A 24,286-nucleotide genomic window follows, 5' to 3' on the forward strand; every position below is an offset into this window, starting at 1 on the left:
AGGTACCTGGACAGATCTTCAGCAGAGGGTGTCGGGCTCTCTTCATCCCAGCGGGAATACGGCAGCATCTCTGGCTCTTGGACTGGTGCTGCATCCACTGCTGATGGCTCTGGGCATGGATCCACTGCTGATGGCTCCGGGGTCAGCTCCTCAGCTTCCTGGCCTCCTCTCCCCCTTAGTTCTTCAGAGCCCTCCTGTTGTGGCAGCGCCGGGGATGGGTGGTCATCAGCAGGCCCGGGCGAGGGACTCTTTGACGTGGATATTGCCGGAATCCTCCTGGGGGTGTGCGGAGGGAGCAGATACCGATCCACCATCTCCTGTGGGAACTGGGCCTCTAGGTCAGCCTTCAGCTTCCAGTATTCGGGGTCCTCTCCTATCAGGGACTTCCTAGCAGGGACTTCCTTAGACTGGGGAGCGGTGTCTGCTCTGGCCTTGCAGGCCGGGGTAAACAGAGGTACATTCTTGTCTTGGCGGGCCGCGCCCGACATGGCAGCGGCCTGGTCTTGGCGGGCCGCGCCTGACATGGCGGCGGCCTGGTCTTGGCGGGCCGCGCCTGACATGGCGGCGGCCTGGTCTTGGCGGGCCGCGCCCTGCATGGCGGCGGCCTGGTCTTGGCGGGCCGCGCCTGACATGGCGGCGGCCTGGATCAGCGTTGCAGTTTCAATCAGGGTCGCAGCTGGAGTCTTAGCGGGCGTCGCTACTGTGGCCGGTTCTTGGCGGGCCGGGCAGGGCATCGCTGCGGCGGCCTGAATTGGCGTCGCAGCCGCGATGGGATCTGTGCAGGCTGGGCTGGGCGTCGCTGCAGCGATCTGGGCTTGGCGGGCCGCACCTGACGTGGCTGCGGCCTGGTTCAGCACCTCACTTGCGGCGCGGACGAGCGTCGCTGCTGCGGTGGGGTTTTGGCGGGCCGGGCCTAGCATGGCGGCAGCCTGGGTCAGCGTCACACCTGCGGCGTGGATGAGGGTCGCGGCGGCAGCCGGATCTTTGCGGGCCGGGCAGGGCATCTCTGCGGCGGCCTGGGCTTGGCGGGCCGGGCAGGGCATCGCTGCTGCGGCCTGGTCCAGCGTCGCCGCGCCGGGCGCCTCTTCAGGGACCGCGGGCGTGGCAGCAGGGATTGGGGCACTCGCGCTGGCAGGGGCAACACTGGACTCACCCATCGGTGGCACCATCGGGGTCTGAGTCGTCGCCGTCCGGTCTGGCACTCGTCGTGCGGTTCCCCTCTCATAGGCCTGAACCGCTGCAGCCATCTCCAGAAGCTCCGTGCGTTCCTCTCTGATCTGCTCTACGACCCGGGTCTCCAGTCGGTCGCAGAACTGGGCAAGCTCCCGATACCACCAGGCAGCGGAGCCTGGTTCTGGGTTTCTGCGTTCAGACGCCATTTCCTCTGCGCCTTCTTCTGCACGATTTCCCAGCAGTGGACTCGTCGCTGCCTCCAGTTGCAGGCTCTTCAGTTTCTGCTCTGCCTCTTCCAGCAGCAGGCTTCTGGCTCCCTTTCTGTCCCGACGTCTCTGAACGCCTCCGCTCTCTTCACTTGCGAGGTCAGGACTCTGCAGGGGATCTCTGGGTAGCCACACCTCTTCGTGGGCGGTAACTTCTCCCAGCGCGGGCTGCTGTTGTTTTTCAGCGCGCTTTTCATGGTGGCAAGATGGCGGCGCTTCCAATTTTCCAAGCGGACCGCCCAGGCACATGGTCACCTGTCTGAACAGGTCTAGTCCTTATCCTGTTCGTGACGCCAGATGTGTGAAGCCCCACCAGTGCAGTGTCGGTGCATTACCTTCAGGGACTCCACGTAGCTGGATCCTGTCACAGGTAGGAGATCTTCTATTTAGGATTGTCGTGACGCCACTCTCAGAATTGCGGTCAGTGGAGACCGCCACTGCAGATTAAGGGAGGCCTGGGGCTGATGGTGGGTGCAGTCAGTTGTAGTAGCCTCCTGAGAGTGAGGCAAGCCCCAGGACCCTGTGTAGGTGTGTAGAACCACAAGGCGCAGAATAACTCAACACAAGCAGAATGTCTTTCAGGGGTTTTACTCACTGTTGATGGCAGGGTGAGTAACCCGGGCGTAGCTGGGATGAACCAGGCTGGAACCAGGTATCCTTCAGGCTGACTGATGAGGGTGGCTACCGACTCGCCTTCCTTAGCCCTTCTGTGGTTTGTGGTAACCCCGACTTTTAGTCCCTATGGGGGTCACCCAGGGAAGTAGCTGCTCCCCTCGTTTGTTTGCCGTTTGCTTGTCGCCTGGACCAGATCACTCCAGCTGCTTGCCTCCTGTGAACTATGGGCCCTAACTGTGGCTACGTGGCTGCGGCTTTTGGGGTGTTGTGGCGTGGGCTTTAAGGGCCCCACACCGGCAGGTTTAGCAAGGAAAGGTGGATCTATCCCCGCACCGGGATCTGCCGCCCGTTTGGGCCTGGTACTCCCTGACAGTCTCCGTACTTTCCACTACGCTGCTCTCTCTAGCTGTGTGTGGGGTTCGGGCAGCACTACCAGGTGACCGTTCTCCCCCGTCGGTAGTCACTGCGCGGACGCTGTTAGACTGCAACAGCCCCAGGGGTCTGCTCCTGACGTCTGCTCTCCCTGGACTGCTGCACTAAACTGACTCACTGTTCCCTCCTCTCCTGTTCTTGCCTACGCCACCTAGCAACCAGGCTCTCTACCACACCCCTTGAGTGGAGATGGAGGCTTCGCCCCCTCCACTCCTCAAGTGGAGGTGAAGGCTTTGCCCCCTCCTGGGATCCCCAGGGGTCCTCTCAAAGGTACATGTGTGAGACCTGATCACTATGCGCCTGTGTAGTCACACCTCGGTCAGCCTTCTGGATTACCTGTTTGTACTGTCCCCAGCATGGGTGCAGTACTCAGTGGTGCCTGACCAGGTCAGGGGCGCCACAAATGAAGCGGGGCAGTAAGGGGGAGTCCCCTCCACGGGTAGGGGAGGTGTAGTCCCGGGGCCCTGAGGATAGTGAGGGTGTAAGGAGCAGTCTTTAGGAAGGGACCAGATTGTACCGGTGTACTCACTGTGGTAATAAAACACACTTAAGCCGGCGTCACACGGTACGATCTATCGTGCGATCGCACGAGCGATCGTACCCGCCCCTGTCGTTTGTGCGTCACGGGCAATTAGTTGCCCGTGTCGCACAAAGTCGTTAACCCCTTGTCACACGCACTTACCTCCCGGACGACCTCGCTGTTGCCGGCGAACATCCTCTTCCTGAAGGGGTGGGACGTTCGGCGTCACAGCGACGTCACACAGCGGCCGGAAAATAGAAGCGCAGGGGCGGAGATGAGCGGGACGTAAACATCCCGCCCACCTCCTTTCTTACGCATTGCCGGCGGGACGCAGGTAAGCTGTGTTCATCGTTCCCGGGGTGTCACACAGAGCGATGTGTGCAGCCCCAGGAACGATGAGCAAGCGGCACACAGAAGAAGAAACGACTTTTTGAAAATGAGTGACGTGTCAACGAGCAACGATAAGGTGAGTATTTTTGCTCGTTCACCGTCGCTCGTAGCTGTCACACGCTACGATATATCAAACGATGCCGGATGTGCGTCACTTACGACGTGACCCCGCCGGCATATCGCCTGATATATCGTACTGTGTGACTCTGGCATAAGTCCGTATTGTAAACCAAGGCCAGATGCTGGGAGACTCTGGAGGGGTGTGCTTGGTCCCGCACATGGGCTGACAGGGCAGGGGCCCTTCCTCCTGCACTTGTAGTTTCTTGTGTGTTGACTTAATCCGCATAAAACGGGAGAAGTCTGCTCCCTGTGATTCTGTGTGTTTGTGAGCTCTTGCCCGCAAAAACTGACCCGTGGGTTCGCTGTGGGCTCTGGCGGACGCCCTATCCCCCATGTTGAGTTTCTGTTTCGTTCTCTGGGCTACTCGTGGGACAAGATCTGGAACCTTCCCTGCTGGCTAATCGGTAAAGTGCTTGAAGCGATCCTTGCCCTGAGGTTCAGGTACCCCGACTGTGCATGGCGTCCGGACCGGATCCCCGCTGTCGGCACCGGCGGGCTACAACCCTGCCCCGGTCCACTTAAGGTCTCCCGTGACCGGATCTCCTGCTCTGCCGTCTGCCACCTAGTCAGCTCAGGCAGTCCGGTAGTCCAGGGGCTCCAACCTCTGATTACCCTGTCACTTTTCACTCCTCTCACTTCTACCCTCCTCCACTAACTCTACTAACTAACTGACGTGTTCCCTCCCCTGACACCACAGGACTCCTAGGTGGGCGTTTCCAATCCACCTGGTCCCGCCCACTGGTGTGTCCCTATTGTCCCGGGGGGGGTGACTAGGCTTTTGTGGCTGATGTTACCTATGTGTGATGTTGTGTTGGTATGCCAAGGAGGATGGAGGCCTGCACCTGGAAGATTTGTGCAGTCTCTGTGACAACCTGGTCTTGCCAGGGTGTCACAATAACACCTGCACAGTGAGGGAACCATCAAGGACCTCACTGACCTTAAAAGTTTGGGACTCAGTAGCAAAGGGAGAACCGGGGACAGGACCAGAGACTCCAACCCCACAGGGTTCACAGTACCGTCGTACGGACTGAAGTGGAAGACCTCCAGACGGGGATCCTCAGCTGCTCTACACTACGGGGACCCACCAACCAGAGACAAGAGCAGGAGAAGAAGGCACCAGATTACTAAACTGGCACTGGGATGAAGGGGACCTGGAGGTGAAACCAGCCGGCCTCGGGTGACCAGTTACCATCAAGCCTTGAGTAAAGAACTAGTTGCACAAACCCATTGTGTGGACTACCTTCTTCCGGCACCCTTCACACCACCTACCCTCTGGGGCCCGGCCCTGCTTGAGGAGAGCCTAACATCCAGGCTGCCATTAACACCAACCCCAGTAGTGAACACTGTGCAGCGGCGGCTTCATCTACATAGCCGCAACACCGCAAGTGGCGTCACGTGTGAACATTATTCTAATACCCTGTAAATATTCCCCTTTTCAAAAAGCACCCAGGGCACAGGACCGGGCAACTGCCACCAAAGTGACATTCCCCAGTTATACACCGCCTGGCACCGAGTACCCCATAAACCTGTGCGACACATATCTACAGGAAGTGATGGCTGTTTTTTCTCTCTATAGAGGAAGTGAGGGTGGCAGATCTATGCTTCTACAGGAAGTGGAACAGCTCATTATTTTTGTAGAGGAAGTGGAGGTGTTTATTTTTTTCTATAGAGGAATTTATGGTGGGTCTTTGTCTCACTGCTCTTGCTCTCATATCTGACAAACTACATGCAGGAATTACAGAAAAGTGGGCTTTTAGTATGTGGTCAGGCAAGACATTGGACAATGGCAGTTGCAATGTATGTGAGTAATAGAAGGAATAGAAGTTCCAGTTCCTATAATGCTGACAGAATGCTAACCAAGAGGAACGTCTTTCAGAAAAGGAATGGATGGCAAGTTATAGAGCAAGAGAATCGTGGCATGCATAGTTTTAATTTGTTGTGTAGGATGAGGGCACAACATGGACATGCTTTTTGGGACTTGTGTGAAAGGTCAGATGAATTTTATGTATATGTCTGTAAACAGGTACGAGGATGAAACAGCTCAGACAATGAGGAGACAGTGGTAATTAAACCAACAAAGATTTTTTCACTTTATAATAAGGAAAAGTTGCCTCTTGCACAAGGTCAGAGAATATAGTAATACAGATGTACAGGATGCAAACACAATACTATTTACACTTAATTATCATTCCACGCCTTACATTCAATAATGGTCAATGACAATGATATCTTATACCTAATTCCCCATCCAGGGTAGCATCACTGTCATTTCTCTATCCATCACCATAGTCAACTACCTAAGTAACACGAAACAGGACACTGGCCCTAACGGGAGTTAACATCACTGCTCGCTAGGCAACAAGTGTAAGTTGGTGCGTAACGTCTCACACTCAGCACACTGGCCGCCTTTGTTTCCTGAAGCAGGGCCCCAGTCTCCACTTAGCACCGTATTACTACACAGGAAGCAATGGCTCACAAAGACAATCCTCCGCTACAACCAGTTTGTCTCTCCTCCCTTTTGGCTCTTGTTCTGTCAGATCGGGTCCTTTGTAGGATCTGTTCTTGGGTCTTCTCCAAGATCTGGTCTTGGATCTCCTCTCAGATCTGTTCATTGGTCTTCTCCCAGATCTGGTCTTGGATCTCCCCTCAGATCTGGTCATGGGTATTCTCTGGGATCTGGTCAAGGGTCTTCTCTGGGATCTGGTCAAGGGTCTTCTCTTGGATCTGGTCAAGGGTCTACTCTTAAAAGTTGTCAAGGGTCGTCTCTGGGATCTGTGGCTGTAAGCCACTTCGCTACCCCCACGACCATTTTGCTTCAGGTCAACTCTTCCCCTTCTCTGCTCTACTGGGTTTTTATAATTATTAACTGCGCCACAGCTGTCACTTGAGCTGGTGTTTCCTCCAATCTCCTCCCTAGGGGATAGATACTTCACTCTTCGGTTCCTACTATTGTCATTCTCTCCGCTTTCCCCATTCTTAACACTTTAGGTCATCAGAGTATGCTGTTTGCCAAAGAAGTTACTGGACTCAGAGGACTAACCAGCTCGCTAAGTTGAAAGGGGACCACTTCATTAGAATAGGCCTGGGGTGTCAAACACTCCCTGCCCGTTACACCTTTGTGTCCTACTCTATAAATCTATGACTTCTCTGGTTCTGTATTCCATCGGTGTAGGAAATGTATTGTCTTTACATAACTGTGAACAATTCCCATTCTTATCACTTATTTATCATATGCTTTCTGTTCAGTTCTCCCATCTCATGAATGCAGAGTTCAGAACCAGGAGAAGGTGGAGGGGTTTTTTTCTCCGCTTGGTGCAGTAACAATGACTAAATCTGTTTGTTATGTATATCTATACATTGACGTAAAGACGGCTGAGATCTGATGATTTCTTACAATTCTTACATCCAAGCGGAGAAGACGATGAAGCAGAGCGCCCTCCAGCATCATTCCCTACAATAAATAGAAGCAACTTCAATAAATATCTCACCAGGTCGATGTTTTGCCTTTGGTCAGCCTGCCCTTTGTGTTTCCCTAGACTTACTTTGTGCTATTGGAATAATTTTAACCCTTGTAATCTCAGATAGAAGGCACTCCGTGGAAAGTTGCAGGCGGACCTTACCTTGGATGGTTGTCCCGTGCGATACTTTCAGTTGGCACCCTTCTCCAGAGCCACCAAGGGTCACCATGGTGACAATATGAATACTATTTGTTGGTATCATATAAGCGCGGTCATGTTATACCATAAAATAGTACTCGTATTGTCGGATTTAGTTGTATTTCAACGAGCATCGGCATTTTCTGCGGCCAGATGATTCATCTGATCCGGCTCTTAACCGCAGCTCTATAGGATTGTATGGCGGCTCTGCTGCTCTGGATATACAGCAGCGCTGGGTTGTGTGGGAATACAGTGAATGTAATAAGTATTTGATCCCTTGCTGATTTTGTAAGTTTGCCCACTGACAAAGACATGAACAGTCTATTACAGTGCTATACAGAAGTTTGAGCACCACTGGTCAAAATTACTGTTATTGTGAACAGTTAATGAAGTTGAAAATGAAATGATCTCTAAAAGGCATAAAGTTAAAGATGACACATTTCCTTTATATTTTAGGTAAGAACAAAAAAAAATATTTTCATCTTTAACATTTTAAAAACTACAAAAATGAAAATGTGCCAATGCAAAAGTTTGAACACCCTTGGAGATTTGTGAGCTCAGATAACTTTGACTATCATTTCAGACCTTAATTAGCCTGTTAGGTTTGTGGCTTGTTCATTATCATAGTTAGGAAAGGGCAGGTGATGCAAATTTCACAGCTTTATAAAAACCCAGCTTCCTCTAACCTTGTGCAAATAAAACAACAGCCATGGGTTTTCCAAAGCAGCTGCCTAGCACTCTGAAAATCAAAATGCTGAAGGCCCACAAAGCAGAAGAAAGCTAGAAGAAAATAGCAAAGCGTTTTCAAGTTGCCTTTTTCTCAGTTCAAAAAGTAATTCAGAAATGGCACTTACAGAAACAGTGGAGGTCAGGATAAGGTCTGGAAAACCAAGCAAAATTTCTGTGAGCGCTGCTCGTAGGATTGCTAGAGAGGCAAATCAGAACCTTCACTTCACTGCAAAAGTCCTTCAGGAAGATTTAGCCGACTCTGGAGTTGTGGTACATTGTTCTACTGTTCAGAGACCTCTACGGAAAAATGGCCTTCATGGAAGAGTCATCTGAAGAAAACCTCTCCTAACCATAAAATTTAGCATCAGAAGTATGCAAAATAACATCTAAACAAGACTGATGTATTCTGGAAACAAGTCGTGTTAACTGATGAGGTTAAAATAGAACTCCTTGGCCACAATGATCAAACCAAATGTTTGGGAAAAAAAGGAGACAGAATGTCATGACAAGAACATCTCGCCAACCATTAAGCATCGGGGTGGATTAATCATGCTTTGGGTTGTGTTCTATCCAATGGCACTGGGAACATTTCACGGGTAGAGGGAAGAATGGATTCAATTAAAGTTTAACAAATTCTTCAAGTAAACATAACACCATCTGTAAAAAAGCTGAAGTTGAAAAGAGCATGACTTCTACAAATGGATAAGGATCCTAAACACAGTTCAAAATCCACATTAGCCTATTTCAAAAGGTACAAGCTGAAGGTTTTACAATGGCCCTCACAGTCCCCTGATCTGAATATCATTGAAAATCTGTGGCTAGACCGCAAAAGAGCAGTGCATGTAAGAGGACCCAGGAATCTTACAGAACAAGAAGACTTTTCCAAGGAAGAAAGCACGAAAATCCCTCAAACAAGAATTGAAAGACTCTTGGCTGGCTACAAAAAACATTTACAAGCTTTGATACTTGCCAAAGGGGGTGCTGCAGGGTACTAACCATGCAGGGTACACAATATTTTGCATTGGCCAACTTTATTTTTTGTTGTGAATTTAAAAATGTAAAAATATATATATATATATTTTTTGTCTAAAATGCAGAGGATATGTGTTATCCTTAACTTTATGGCTTTTACAGATAATTTCATCTTCAACTTGCTTAATTGTTCAGAATATCAGTAAACTTGACCAGGGGTGCTCAAACTTTTGCATGCCAATGTAAATTAAGGGTTGGTTAATTAAACCAGTGAGTGATAGAATATCCAAAATAAAATCCAGAAAATCACATTGTATGCATCATATAAATGTAAGTGCATTTTGCAGAGAAAAATAAGTATTTGATCCCTATGACAAACAAAACCAAAAAGTTGGTGGCAAAACCCTTTTTGGCAAACGTATGCTACGTTCTTGCTCTGACCTTGAAAAAAACAAAAACTGACCTTTGAACAGCCCTATTGATTTACATATCTGTCAGTGCGCTGTCCAGTTTTTACTCAGAATGCGGCCATCTGTATAATACACTCGTCTGAATGAGCCCTAAGGATAAAGTTTCCACATGAAATTATAAGGACCCGAGAAGAAAGTTCTTGCTGTTCAAGTAACTTTGGCAGAAATTCTCCAGCCAAAATGACTGCTAAATATAGACAGACCAGTTACTGGGTAAAATCGGGTATTGATCTTATGCCAATACCGTTTCCAAAGTCAATTCGACTTTCAGAGCAGCGACAAGGTTATCATCGGGCAGTGGGTTTAAATGTGATGTATTTGCTATGTCTTTTCTTTTTTTGTAGAGATCTGCTGTCTGCCTGAAATGTTTTTACATATCAAGACTTGGGTCTCCAAGTTGTTTTTTGTCTGCACTAGCAGTGGTATGGGAACAAGAGGCCTAATCCTGTCACTCATCCACCTCTTAATTTTTAAAATGGAAATACGAGGCCACATCCTGTTTGTTCCATGGACCATATCTCACTGCTGTGCAAAGACACTATGGGGAAAGGGTGGGTGGTGAAGCAATTGATGCTGATGTCTGCCTGAAATGTTTTTAAATATCAAGACTACAAGATGGGTCTCCAAGTTGTCTTGTCTGTACTGGCAGGGGTATGGGAGCACCAGCCCTACACCTGTCTCTCATTCACCCCAATATTTCTTATGTCAATAGTCTAGGAAGCTAATGGCTATGCCAAAACAGAATGGCTGCAATATAAAATGTTTCTGGAGCTTCATTATAAGACTGTTATGTGGCACAGTATCAAATGCCTTTGCAAAGTCCAAATAAATCACATCAGCTGCATTACCAATATCCAGATTTGTACTTACCTCTTCACATAAACTAAACATCTTGCATAGACACAACGGATCTTTCATGAATCTATGCTGTCTGTCAGTTATTCTATTATTCTCTCTAATATATCATTGCATGTCACCTCTTAAAATGCCTTCAAAAACCTTGCACACCACTGGGCAATTGACAGTGGTCTGTCAATTACTGAACTCAATTCCCTCAATATCCGTGGATGAATGCCATCCAGCCCGGGGGATTTGTCAATGTTTCATTTACTCAGACGCAGGCGCACTTCTTCTTGTGTTAAATTAGTTATATCATGAGGAACTTTGATTTTTGATTTGTTGAATGATCCCTGGAACAGTGCACCCTTTCACAATTTCCCCTATTGTCCTATAATGTGCCCTCATAGTAACACTTTGCCCAGGGCCAGCTCCAGGTTTTTGTGGGCGAAAGAGTCTTTGTGGGCCCCCTGAACATTACACATTACTGGGGTGGGAGGCATACAGTTCTGGTGGGGGGCATACAGCTCTGGTGGGGGGGTCCATACAGTTCTGGGTCATTTGTTGGCATACAGCTCTGGTTGGGGGGCATACAGCTCTTGTGGGGCGGCATACAGCTCTGGTGAGGGTGGGGGCCATACAGCTCTAGTGGGGGGCGATTACAGCTCTGGTGGGGGGCCCACACAGCCCTCATTGGGGTGGGGGCATACAGCTCTGGTGTGGGGCCCAGAGAGCTCTGGTGGGGGGCCCTTACAGTGTTGGCAGCACTGCATCTTCTCTTTTCATCTGTGGGATGGGAGAGCAATGCGTGTTAGCTTTGTGCACAGATGAACTTCAATAATGCTGGCCCTGACTTTGCTTCATGTCCCCTTCCTTTTCCCTCCTCCTCAGTAAATGTTAGGACATATAGTTTTCAGTTCCTCCAAGGAGTGCTTACCATTCCCGTTGCGTCCTCATTACCTCCGCGGCTCTGCGTTGCCCACAGAAGTTTGATAAGGCCCCAACATGACCTCATTATGCTGCTGCACGTCAGGCTGAGGATGACGTGCACTGCTCTGTGCCACGGCCCCTCGCACAAACACATGGCTAAACGCAGTTGGGTTGCAGCATCAGTATACCTATAGAAGAACTGTAAAGCAATATGCCCTGACTATATGTCTCTGATACAAAACTATCCTTCCTCCAGCAGCCATCCCTACACTAAATCCAGTTAAGAGCGAGATCAATAGGGAAAAAAAATAGATATAGGCCTGAAAAGAAATTTTAATTTTAGGTTGCAGTAGCAGCAAGATCTGTAAGGCTACAATCCCTGCCTACAGGCCTCTAATACACTATCCCTTCTCCAGAAGCTAACCCTACACTAAATGCAGCTAAAAGCAGTATTATTAGATAATTGAATAGATTTTTTTAAAAGCACAAGCAAGGTCTGCATGGTTAGAATCCCTGCCTATAGGCCTCTAATACACTATTCCTTCTCCAGAAACTCACACTACACCAAATGCAGAATAAGGGGTACTTTGCACACTGCGACATCGCAAGCCGATGCTGCGATGCCGAGCGCGATAGTCCCCGCCCCCGTCGCAGCTGCGATATCCTTGTGATAGCTGCCGTAGTGAACATTATCGCTACGGCAGCTTCACGTGGACTCACCTGTCCTGGGACGTCGCTCTGGCCGGCGACCCGCCTCCTTATTAAGGGGGCGGGTCATACGGCGTCACTGCGACGTCACACAGCAGGCGGCCAATAGGAGCGGAGGGGCGGAGATGAGCGGGACATAAACATCCCGCCCACCTTCTCCCTTCCGCATGTCCTACGGAAGCCGCGGTGATGCCGGTAGGAGATGTTTCTCGCTCCTGCGGCTTCACACACAGCGATGTGTGCTGCTGCTGGAGCGAGGAACAACATCGGACCATCGCGTCAGTGTAATTATGGATTACAGCGACGCTGCGCCGATGATACGATTACGACGCTTTTGCGCTCGTTAATCGTATCATCTAGGCTTTACACAGTAGGATGTCGCCTGCGATGCCGGATGTGCGGCACTTTCAATTTGACCCCACCGACATCGCACCTGCGATGTCATAGTGTGCAAAGTACCCCTTAGAGTGGTATTATTAGATAATAGAATAGATTTCTTAGTTTGCAGCAGCATGGTCTGTAAGGCTACAATCCCTGCATTTAGGCCTCTAATACACTAAAGGGTACTTTACACGCTGCAACATCGCTAGCGATTGCTAGCGATGTCGAGCGCGATAGTACCCGCCCCCGTCATTCGTGCGACATTTCGTGCTTGCTGCCGTAGCGAACATTATCGCTACGGCAGCGTCACACGCACATACCTTGTCAGCGATGTCGCTGTGACCGCCGAACAATCCCTCCCTCAAGGGGGAGGTGCATTCGGCGTCATAGCGACGTCATTAAGCGGCCGACCAATAGAAGCGGAGGGGCGGAGATGAGCGGGACGTAACATCCCGCCCACCTCCTTCCTTCCTCATTGCTGGTGGACGCAGGTAAGGAGATGTTCGTCATTCCTACGGTGTCACACATAGCGATGTGTGACACCGCAGGAATGACGAACAACATCGTACCTGTGACAGCAGCGATATTAAGGAAAGGAGTGACGTGTCAACGATCACTGTTTTTGAACGATTTTTCGATCGTTGATCGTTGCTCCTTGGTGTCACACGCTGCGATGTCACTACCGGCGCCGGATGTGCGTCACTAACGACGTGACCCCGACGATATATCGGTAGCGATGTCGCAGCGTGTAAAGCACCCTTAACCCTTATTCTGAAGCTCACCCTACACCGAATGCAGCTATAATAGCATAGATTGTTTAAGTAGCAGAGCAATGTCTGTATGGTTAGAATCCCTGCCTATAGGCCTCTAATACACTATCCCTTCTCCAGAAACTCACACTACACCAAATGCAGAATAACAGTGGTATTATTAGAGAATAGAATAAATTTCTTAGCTTACAGCAGCAAGATCTGTAAGACTGCAATCCTTGTATTCAGGCCTCTAATACACTAATCCTTCTCCAGAAGCTCACCCTACACTAAATGCAGAATAAGAACAGTATTATTAGGTAGTGCAGCAAACATGGCGTCTCTGGGTCTTATATAGACCCGATGACACTATACGGCCAATCTATGACAGTAATGCCAGTAGCCAATATGCAGGGCTGTATTTTGCCTTCATGCTGCCCTAGGCACTTTAAGTGGTCGCGCCCCTTAGTGACAACGTAAAACTGAGTTTTCGCACACGACATCTGTTTAAGGCAGATCTACTTTGTAAAACACTTGAAAAAGTATCAATGAGAAACGAAGGGCACTAACCCCCCCCTCCAATGGGGATCACCACAGGCACATCAAAACATAGCATGAGTATAAAATATTCCCACCACACCGTCTCCACTTATATACTGTGACTGTCACACTGCCCCTAATAAACTACACACTACCCTCCCTTAAAAATTATACCCACCACACCTTCCTCGATTATGAAATATGATCTGCACATTGTCCTCACATCATGCTGCCCCCTCCTCACAATGTCCCATGCATGCTGCCCCCTCCTCACAATGTCCCATGCATGCTGCCCACTCCTCACAATGTCCCATGCATGCTGCCCCCTCCTCACAATGTCCCATGCATGCTGCCCACTCCTCACAATGTCCCATGCATACTGCCCACTCCTCACAATGTCCCATGCATGCTTCCCCCTCCTCAGTGTCCCATGCATGCTGCCCCCTCCTCACAATGTCCCATGCATGCTGCCCCCTCCTCACAGTGTCCCATGCATGCTGCCCCCTCCTCACAATGTCCCATGCATGCGGCCACCTCCTCACAGTGTCCCATGCATGCTGCCCCCTCCTCACAGTGTCCCATGCATGCTGCCCCCTCCTGACAGTGTCCCATGCATGCTGCCCCCTCCTGACAGTGTCCCATGCATGCTGCCCCCTCCTCACAGTGTCCCATGCATGCTGCCCCCTCCTGACAGTGTCCCATGCATTCTGCCCCCTCCTGACAGTGTCCCATGCATGCTGCCCCCTCCTTACAGTGTCCCATGCATGCTGCCCCCTCCTGACAGTGTCCCATGCATGCTGCCCCCTCCTCACAATGTCCCATGCATGCTGCCCCCTCCTCACAATGTCCCATGCATGCTGCCCCCTCCTCACAGTGTCCCGTGCATGCTGCCCCCTCCTCCCAATGTCCTATGCATGCTGCCCCCTCCTCCCAATGTCCTATGCATGCTGCCCCCTCCTCACAGTGTCCCGTGCATGCTGCCCCTCTCCATGAGCTCCTAATGCTGCCTTCCTCTTTTCCATAATGACATCTCCATGCTGCCCCACTCATCATACTAAGACCACCACACTAGCGCTTATGCTGAGACACACACACACACACACACACACACACACACACACACACTACCCCACTCTTGATATTGACTCCCCTACATTGTTCCACTCCATACTGAGCCCACACATGCTGCCCCTTCTCCATAATGAGCTCCCAATGCTGCCCCCCTCTTATTCTGAGTCCTTACACTCCCCCCATCGATATTGTCATTGCACTATCCCTCAACCCTTGTCCTCTGTCTCTAGCATTGGCCCCTCTCTTCCATTCCCCCAGCAGCAGCCTCTCTCCCCCCGCCTCCAGCAGCAGCCTCTCCCCCAGCATCAGCCTCTCTCCCCCTAGCCTCCCCTAGCATCAGCCTCTCTCCCCCCAGCCTCCCTCAGCATCAGCCTCCCTGCTCCCAGTGTGTCGCCCTGGGCAAGCCAGGGGACACAGGTAACAACACACACACACACACCCCACATTCCCTGCAGGTACACCAGCTACCCACAAATCCTTGTTGCCTTCCTCCAGAGGCTGATGATTCATACCAGGGGGTGGGCCAGGCGGTTGGCTCTGCCCACCGAGGAGGTCACAGCTCTGGAGGCGGGGAAAACCAGGCAGTTCAGCTCAGGGAGAGCTTGAGTAAGGAAGTCGAGTGAGGGACATGAAGGAGTAGGAGGTGAACAGAGTGTAGCTCAGGAGGGAGCTAGTGTGAAGTGAAACAACAGTGAAAGTGACAGAAAGCCTGAAGTTGGTCTGTGGCTGTGTGCCCAGACGGAGTCAGCAAGGTCAGCAGACGGTGGTGAAGGTCTGCAGTGGGACTGTCTGGAGGTTGCTGGAAGGACCACGGAGGCTGTGTGTACCCGGGGGTCTGGAGCAGTATACAAAGGACAGTCAGCACCAAGGCAGGGGCTTTTCGGATCCCGGCAAGGCTTGGAGTCGCTGTAAATTGCCAAATCCGTTAGTGAAGGGGACATAGATCCCCCAACAAGCAAGTCCTGATTGACGGCAAAGGTCCAACCACAACGGGGAAACACCGCCACCGCCAAGGCACCAGTTTCCCAGGGCCGGCGCCTGCGGGCAAAGTGTGGAGCTCCTCCGGCTCAGATTGTAGTCGGGGAGCGGGTAACCGGTGGGAATCCACCGCTACCAAACAGACATTTCAAATGTGCAGGGAAGAGACCGTCACCGCTAACTGCAGGGAACCGCAGCACCGTGAACCGTCCGAGGGACCCGTCCAACCAGCCGTTTGTTTACCGAGAACTGTGTCGTGTTTACTGGCTGAGTGAGTACCTCAGTGCCGCAAGGCACAGCGCTGCCCCTGCGCCCCTGCACCCCACTGGGCCCCGGGATCATCAACCCCTACCCACGGAGGGGCAATACAACAACTGGCTGCTCCGCCTCACCATCCCCGGGATCCCCATATAGAGCAGCGGTGGTGTACACTCAATCACCACAACCGTGGGTGGCGTCACGGACAATAAACAATCTCCCAACCAATCTTCCCCTTTTCACTCACGGGCGAGGAGTGCCGCTCGAGAAACCCCCGGGATCCGGCCCACCGCTCGAGCCACCACTGAGCAGCAGCCGCCGGACCCGAGCAGAAGGGGTGAGCGTAGTGTGCCGACACCCTCCTCCCCGCCCGCGACACCAGCTTACCCCAGCATCAGCCTCTCTCCTCCCATCCTCCCCCAGCATGAGCCTCCTCCAGCATCAGCCTCTCTCCTCCCATCCTCCCCCAGCATGAGCCTCCTCCAGCATCAGCCTCTCTCCTCCCAGCCTCCCCCAGCATCAGCCTCCCTGCTCCCAGCTTCCCCCCAGCATCAGCCTCCCTCCTCCCAGCCTCCCCCAGCATCAGCCTCCCTCCTCCCAGCCTCCCCCAGCATCAGCCTCCCTTCTCCCAGCCTCTCTGCTCATCAGCCTCCCTCCTCATCAGCCTCCCTCCTCATCAGCCTCCCCCTCCCCCTCCCAGCCTCCCCCAGCATCAGCCTCTCTCCTCCCAGCCTCCCCCAGCATCAGCCTCCCTCCTCCCAGCCTCCCCCAGCATCAGCCTCCCTCAGCATCAGCCTCCCTCAGCATCAGCCTCCCTCCTCCAAGCCTCACCTTCCCCCTCCCAGCCTCCCCCAGCATCAGCCTCTCTCCTCCCAGCCTCCCCCACCATCAGCCTCTCCCAGCCTCGGCCTCCCTCCTCCCAGCCTCCCCCAGCATCAGCCTCCCTCCTCCCAGCCTCCCCCAGCATCAGCCTCCCTCCTCCCAGGCTCCCCCAGCATCAGCCTCCCTCCTCCCAGCCTCCCCCAGCATCAGCCTCCCTCAGCATCAGCCTCCCTCAGCATCAGCCTCCCCCAGCATCAGCCTCCCTCCTCCCAGCATCAGCCACCCTCCTCCTAGCCTCCCCCAGCATCAGCCTCCCTCCTCCCAGCATCAGCCTCCCTCAGCCTCCCTCCTCCAAGTCTCCCTCAGCATCAGCTTCCCTCCTCCAAGCCTCCCCCTCCCCCTCCCAGCCTCCCCCAGCATCAGCCTCCCTCAGCATCAGCCTCCCTCAGCATCAGCCTCCCCCAGCATCAGCCTCCCTCCTCCCAGCCTCCCTTAGCATCAGCCTCCCTCCTCCCAGCCTCCCCCAGCATCAGCCTCCCTCCTCCCAGCATCAGCCTCCCTCCTCCTAGCCTCCCCCAGCATCAGCCTCCCTTCTCCCTCAGCCTCCCTCCTCCAAGTCTCCCTCAGCATCAGCTTCCCTCCTCCAAGCCTCCCCCTCCCCCTCACAGCCTCCCCCAGCATCAGCCTCCCTCAGCATCAGCCTCCCCCAGCATCAGCCTCCCTCCTCCCAGCCTCCCCCAGCATCAGCCTCCCTCCTCCCAGGCTCCCCCAGCATCAGCCTCCTTCCTCCCAGGCTCCCCCAGCATCAGCCTCCTTCCTCCCAGCCTCCCCCAGCATCAGCCTCCCTCAGCATCAGCCTCCCTCAGCATCAGCCTCCCTCCTCCAAGCCTCACCCTCCCAGCTTCCCCCAGCATCAGCCTCCCTCCTCCCAGCCTCCCTCAGCATCAGCCTCCCTCCTCCAAGCCTCACCTTCCCCCTCCCAGCCTCTCCCAGCATCAGCCTCTCTCCTCCCAGCCTCCCCCAGCATCAGCCTCCCCCAGCCTCAGCCTCCCTCCTCCCAGCCTCCCCCAGCCTCAGCCTCCCTCCTCCCAGCCTCCCCCAGCATCAGCCTCCCTCCTCCCAACCTCCCTCAGCATCAGCCTCCCTCCTCCCAACCTCCCCCAGCATCAGCCTCCCTCCTCCCAACCTCCCCCAGCATCAGCCTCCCTCCTCCTAGCCTCCCCCAGCATTAGCCTCCCTCCTCCCAGCCTCCCCCAGCATCAGCCTCCCTCCTCCCAGCCTCCCCCAGCATCAGCCTCCCTCCTCCCTCAGCCTCCCTCCTCCAAGTCTCCCTCAGCATCAGCTTCCCTCCTCCAACCCTCCTCCTCCCCCTCCCAGCCTCCCTCAGCAGCAGCCTCCCTCAGCATCAGCCTCCCCCAGAATCAGCCTCTCTCCTCCCAGCCTCCCCCAGCATCTGCCTCTCTCCTCCCAGCCTCAGCCTCTCAGCCTCTCTCTCTCCCCCCCAGCCTCCCCCCAGCCTCAGCCTCTCTCTCTCCCCAGCCTCTCTCTCCCACCAGCCTCCCTCTCCCCCCAGCCTCCCCCAGCATCAGCCTCTCTCTCCCCCCAGCCTCCCCCCCAGCTTCAGCCTCTCTCTCCCCCCAGTCTCAGCCTCTCTCCCCCCAGCCTCCCCCCCACCCTTAGCCTCTCTCTCCCCCCAGCCTCCCCCCCAGCCTCAGCCTCTCTCCCCCCAGCCTCAGCATCTCTTTCCCCCCAGCCTCCCTCTCCCCCAGCCTCAACCTCTCTCCCCCCAGCCTCAGCCTCTCTTCCCAGCCTCCCCCCAGCCTCAGCCTCTCTCTCTTCCCAGCCTCAGCCTCTCTCTCTCTTTCCAGCCTCCCCCCAGCCTCTTTCTCTTCCCAGCCTCTCTCTTCCCAGCCTCCCCCAGCCTCAGCCTCTCTCCCCCCAGCCTCCCCTTGCATGATTATAGTGGACAAAAAGAGGCATCGCAACGATCATCAACTAACCTGTAAGGAGCCCATACATTCTAGGCTTTGCCTCTGCCTTACCTGCTTCGGTGCCCGCAGCCCTGCTCTGGCTGGCTCCTCTTCTGGCTGGCTCCAGCTTCAGACGCTTCCTCCTCCGCGGCGTGTGTCGTCTGCAGCATTGGACGCTGCAGCACGGGGCAGTCAGCTGATTGTCGCGCCCGCGCGCCTCTGGGTCAGAGTGCAGGCGATGGAACTTCCGGGGTTAATCAGCTCACTATGCCTGGCGCCCGCCATGTATTTAAATAGACAGAAGTGCGCCTCTCCTCCCTCTCAACCCCCCCACCACCCCCGAACACAGCTGAGTGTAACGGAGGGAGGGACGGGGGACGGGGATGTAAAAAAAAAAAAAAAATGTATATATATATTTTTATTTTTTTTTTGCTGCCAATAAAGTGCTGCCCCCCGCAACGTGCCGCCCTAGGCACGGGACCACGGGTGCCTAGTGGCAAATACGGCCCTGCCAATATGGCTACGTCATTATCATGATTGGCAGACAGTCTCTGCATGTTTACTGGCTGATAAAAAGACGGGAAACATTCAGGGCGGGAACTCCAGCATGGCGTCCGAGCAGCAAAATGCTCAATCAAGTATCGAGAGTATCGAGCACAGTAATGCTTGATTGAGTACCGAGCAGTGCCGAGTATATTCGATTATCACTAAAGATACTAGTACAATTGAAACTCTAAGGGCGGCTTTTGCACGTTGCAACATCGCACATGCGATGTCGGTGGGTTCAAATCGAAAGTGACGCACATCCGGCGTCACTTTCGAGATCGTACTGTGTAAATGCTAGATGATACGATTAATGAGCGCAAAAGCGTCGTTATCGTATCATCGTTGCAGGCTCCGACTTTTTCATAATTATGCTGCAGCGACAGGTACGATGCTGTTCCTCGTTCGGGCGGCAGCACACATCGCTGTGTATAACGCCGCAGGAGCGAGGATCATCTCCTTACCTGCCGCCGGCGGCTATGCGGAAGGAAGGAGGTGGGCGGGATGTTTACATCCTGCTCATCTCCGCCCCTCCGCCGCTATTGGCCGCCTGCCGTGTGACGTTGCTATGACGCCGCACGACCCGCCCCCTTAGGAAGGAGGCGGGTCGCCGGTCAGAGCTACGGTCGCAGGACAGGTGAGTGCATGTAAAGCTGGCGTAGCGATAATTTTCGCTACGCCAGCTATCACAAGATATCGTACCTGCGATGGGGGCGGGGACTATCGCGTGCGACATCGCAGCATCGGGTTGCGATGTCGCAACGTGCAAAGCCCGCCTAAGAAGTGACCTGATTTTCAGAACTACGAGAACTATTTAACAAAAAATGAAAATTAAAAAACAGTTTTTCTTCATTTATTTAATTCCCAAATGTTTCATTTTTTTCTGAAGCCCACCTTATCTCTCATTGCAGTCACATGAATCAGCGCTCACTGACTGTTGCCTCTGATTCTACAGGAATAATGTACCCGAGCAGAAAGCCGCTGCTCCCCGGACACGGCGCTGATGGAGCAGTGGAGCTGCGTCTTCTCCCGTCTTCTCGCGCTGGTAGAATAAATCGTGGTGGAGTACCGGAGTCCTGAGAAGACCTCAGCCCAGCAATGAAGTGTGAACCATCCCCGACTCATGTCCTTCTGTAGCTCTTCTGGGATAATGACTTCTTCTCTGTTGCCTTCTCACCTGTGTGTGACCAAGTTAACCCTTACCTGCCCTTCTGCATTCATCATATATGTCGTCTTTCCTGTGCAGAAGGGGTTAACCCCTCAGACCTGCTCCCTTCATACAGTACAGTATGTCCCGTGTGGGCTGCACTAGTGTAATGGAGCGGGCTCAGCTCTTATGTCCGCTAAATACGCCTGCACCCGCTCCATAATGAATATTTAAGTCATGAGGAATGAAGAGGTTAATTTCCCCAATTTATATAATTTATTAATATTATCCTCTCCTGCCCTCTTGTGGAGAAATATAGTATTGCACAGGTTGGGAAAAAAAATCCTGTTCCTTTTCTTTACAATAGAATTGTGATTATAGGGGCGAGGGGCTGGATGTTCTACACCGAGGGGCAATGGTGCCAGATGTTATACACTGGGGGCAATGGTGCCAGATGTTATACACCGAGGGGCAATGGTGCCAGATGTTATACACCGGGGGCAATGGTGCCAGATGTTATACACCGGGGGCAATGGTGCCAGATGTTATACACCGGGGGCAATGGTGCCAGATGTTATACACTGGGGGCCAATGGTGCCAGATGTTATACACCGAGGGGCAATGGTGCCAGATGTTATACACCGAGGGGCAATGGTGCCAGATGTTATACACCGGGGGCAATGGTGCCAGATGTTATACACCGAGGGGCAATGGTGCCAGATGTTATACACCGGGGGCAATGGTGCCAGATGTTATACACCGGGGGCAATGGTGCCAGATGTTATACACCGGGGGCAATGGTGCCAGATGTTATACACCGGGGGCAATGGTGCCAGATGTTATACACTGGGGGCCAATGGTGCCAGATGTTATACACCGAGGGGCAATGGTGCCAGATGTTATACACCGAGGGGCAATGGTGCCAGATGTTATACACCGGGGGCAATGGTGTCAGATGTTATACACCGGGGGCAATGGTGCCAGATGTTATACACCGGGGGCAATGGTGCCAGATTTTATACACCGGGGGGCAATGGTGTCAGATGTTATACACCGGGGGCAATGGTGTCAGATGTTATACACCGGGGGCAATGGTGCCAGATGTTATACACCGGGGGCAATGGTGCCAGATGTTATACACCGGGGGGCAATGGTGCCAGATGTTATACACCGGGGGGCAATGGTGTCAGATGTTATACACCGGGGGGCAATGGTGCCAGATGTTATACACCGGGGGCAATGGTGCCAGATGTTATACACCGGGGGGCAATGGTGTCAGATGTTATACACCGGGGGCAATGGTGTCAGATGTTATACACTGGGGGCAATGGTGTCAGATGTTATACACCGGGGGCAATGGTGCCAGATGTTATACACCGGGGGCAATGGTGCCAGATGTTATACACCGGGGGCAATGGTGCCAGATGTTATACACCGGGGGCAATGGAAGCAGATGTTATACACCGGGGGCAATGGTGCCAGATGTTATACACCGAGGGGCAATGGTGCCAGATGTTATACACCGGGGGGCAATGGTGCCAGATGTTATACACCGGGGGGCAATGGTGTCAGATGTTATACACTGGGGGCAATGGTGTCAGATGTTATACACCGGGGGCAATGGTGTCAGATGTTATACACCGGGGGCAATGGTGCCAGATGTTATACACCGGGGGCAATGGTGCCAGATGTTATACACTGGGGGCAATGGTGCCAGATGTTATACACCGGGGGCAATGGTGCTAGATGTTATACACCGGGGGCAATGGTGCCAGATGTTATACACTGGGGGCAATGGTGCCAGATGTTATACACTGGGGGCAATGGTGCCAGATGTTATACACCGGGGGCAATGGTGCTAGATGTTATACACCGGGGGCAATGGTGCCAGATGTTATACACTGGGGGCAATGGTGCCAGATGTTATACACCGGGGGCAATGGAAGCAGATGTTATACACCGGGGGCAATGGTGCCAGATGTTATACACCGAGGGGCAATGGTGCCAGATGTTATACACCGGGGGCAATGGTGCCAGATGTTATACACCGGGGGCAATGGTGTCAGATGTTATACACCGGGGGGCAATGGTGTCAGATGTTATACACCGGGGGCAATGGTGCCAGATGTTATATACCGGGGGCAATGGTGCCAGATGTTATACACCGAGGGGCAATGGTGCCAGATGTTATACACCGGGGGCAATGGTGCCAGATGTTATACACTGGGGGCAATGGTGCCAGATGTTATACACCGGGGGCAATGGAAGCAGATGTTATACACCGGGGGCAATGGTGCCAGATGTTATACACCGAGGGGCAATGGTGCCAGATGTTATACACCGGGGGCAATGGTGCCAGATGTTATACACCGGGGGCAATGGTGTCAGATGTTATACACCGGGGGGCAATGGTGCCAGATGTTATACACCGAGGGGCAATGGTGCCAGATGTTATACACCGGGGGCAATGGTGCCAGATGTTATACACCGGGGGCAATGGTGCCAGATGTTATACACTGGGGGCAATGGTGCCAGATGTTATACACCGGGGGCAATGGAAGCAGATGTTATACACCGGGGGCAATGGTGCCAGATGTTATACACCGAGGGGCAATGGTGCCAGATGTTATACACCGGGGGCAATGGTGCCAGATGTTATACACTGGGGGCAATGGTGCCAGATGTTATACACCGGGGGCAATGGAAGCAGATGTTATACACCGGGGGCAATGGTGCCAGATGTTATACACCGAGGGGCAATGGTGCCAGATGTTATACACCGGGGGCAATGGTGACAGATGTTATACACCGGGGGCAATGGTGTCAGATGTTATACACCGGGGGCAATGGTGTCAGATGTTATACACCGGGGGCAATGGTGCCAGATGTTATACACCGGGGGCAATGGTGCCAGATGTTATACATCGAGGGGCAATGGTGCCAGATGTTATACACCGGGGGCAATGGTGCCAGATGTTATACACCGGGGGCAATGGTGCCAGATGTTATACATCGAGGGGCAATGTGCCAGATGTTATACACCGAGGGGCAATGGTGCCATATGTTATACATCGAGGGGCAATGGTGCCAGATGTTATACACCGAGGGGCAATGGTGCCAGATGTTATACATCGAGGGGCAATGGTGCCAGATGTTATACACTGGGGGCAATGGTGCCAGATGTTATACACTGGGGGCAATGGTGCCAGATGTTATACACTGGGGGCAATGGTGCCAGATGTTATACACTGGGGGCAATGAGACCAGATGTTATACACCAGGGGCAATGGTGTCAGATGTTATACACCAGGGGCAATGGTGCCAGATGTTTTACACTGGGGGCAATGGTGCCAGATGTTATACACCGGGGGCAATGAGACCAGATGTTATACACCAGGGGCAATGGTGCCAGATGTTATACACCGGTGGCAATGGTGCCAGATGTTATACACCGGGGGGCAATGGTGTCAGATGTTATATACCGGGGGCAATGGTGTCAGATGTTATACACCGGGGGCAATGGTGCCAGATGTTATATACCGGGGGCAATGGTGCCAGATGTTATACACCGGGGGGCAATGGTGCCAGATGTTATACACTGGGGGCAATGGTGCCAGATGTTATACACTGGGGGCAATGGTGCCAGATGTTATACACCGGGGGGCAATGGTGCCAGATGTTATACACCGGGGGCAATGGTGCCAGATGTTATACACCGGGGGCAATGGTGTCAGATGTTATACACCAAGGGGCAATGGTGCCAGATGTTATACACCGGGGGGCAATGGTGCCAGATGTTATACACTGGGGGCAATGGTGCCAGATGTTATACACCGAGGGGCAATGGTGCCAGATGTTATACACCGGGAGGCAATGGTGCCAGATGTTATACACCGGGGGGCAATGGTGTCAGATGTTATACACCGGGGGCAATGGTGCCAGATGTTATACACCGAGGGGCAATGGTGCCAGATGTTATACACCGGGGGGCATTGGTGCCAGATGTTAT

The sequence above is a fragment of the Anomaloglossus baeobatrachus genome, chromosome 1 (genome assembly GCF_048569485.1).
Source record: "Anomaloglossus baeobatrachus isolate aAnoBae1 chromosome 1, aAnoBae1.hap1, whole genome shotgun sequence".
Taxonomy (NCBI): Eukaryota; Metazoa; Chordata; class Amphibia; order Anura; family Aromobatidae; genus Anomaloglossus; species Anomaloglossus baeobatrachus.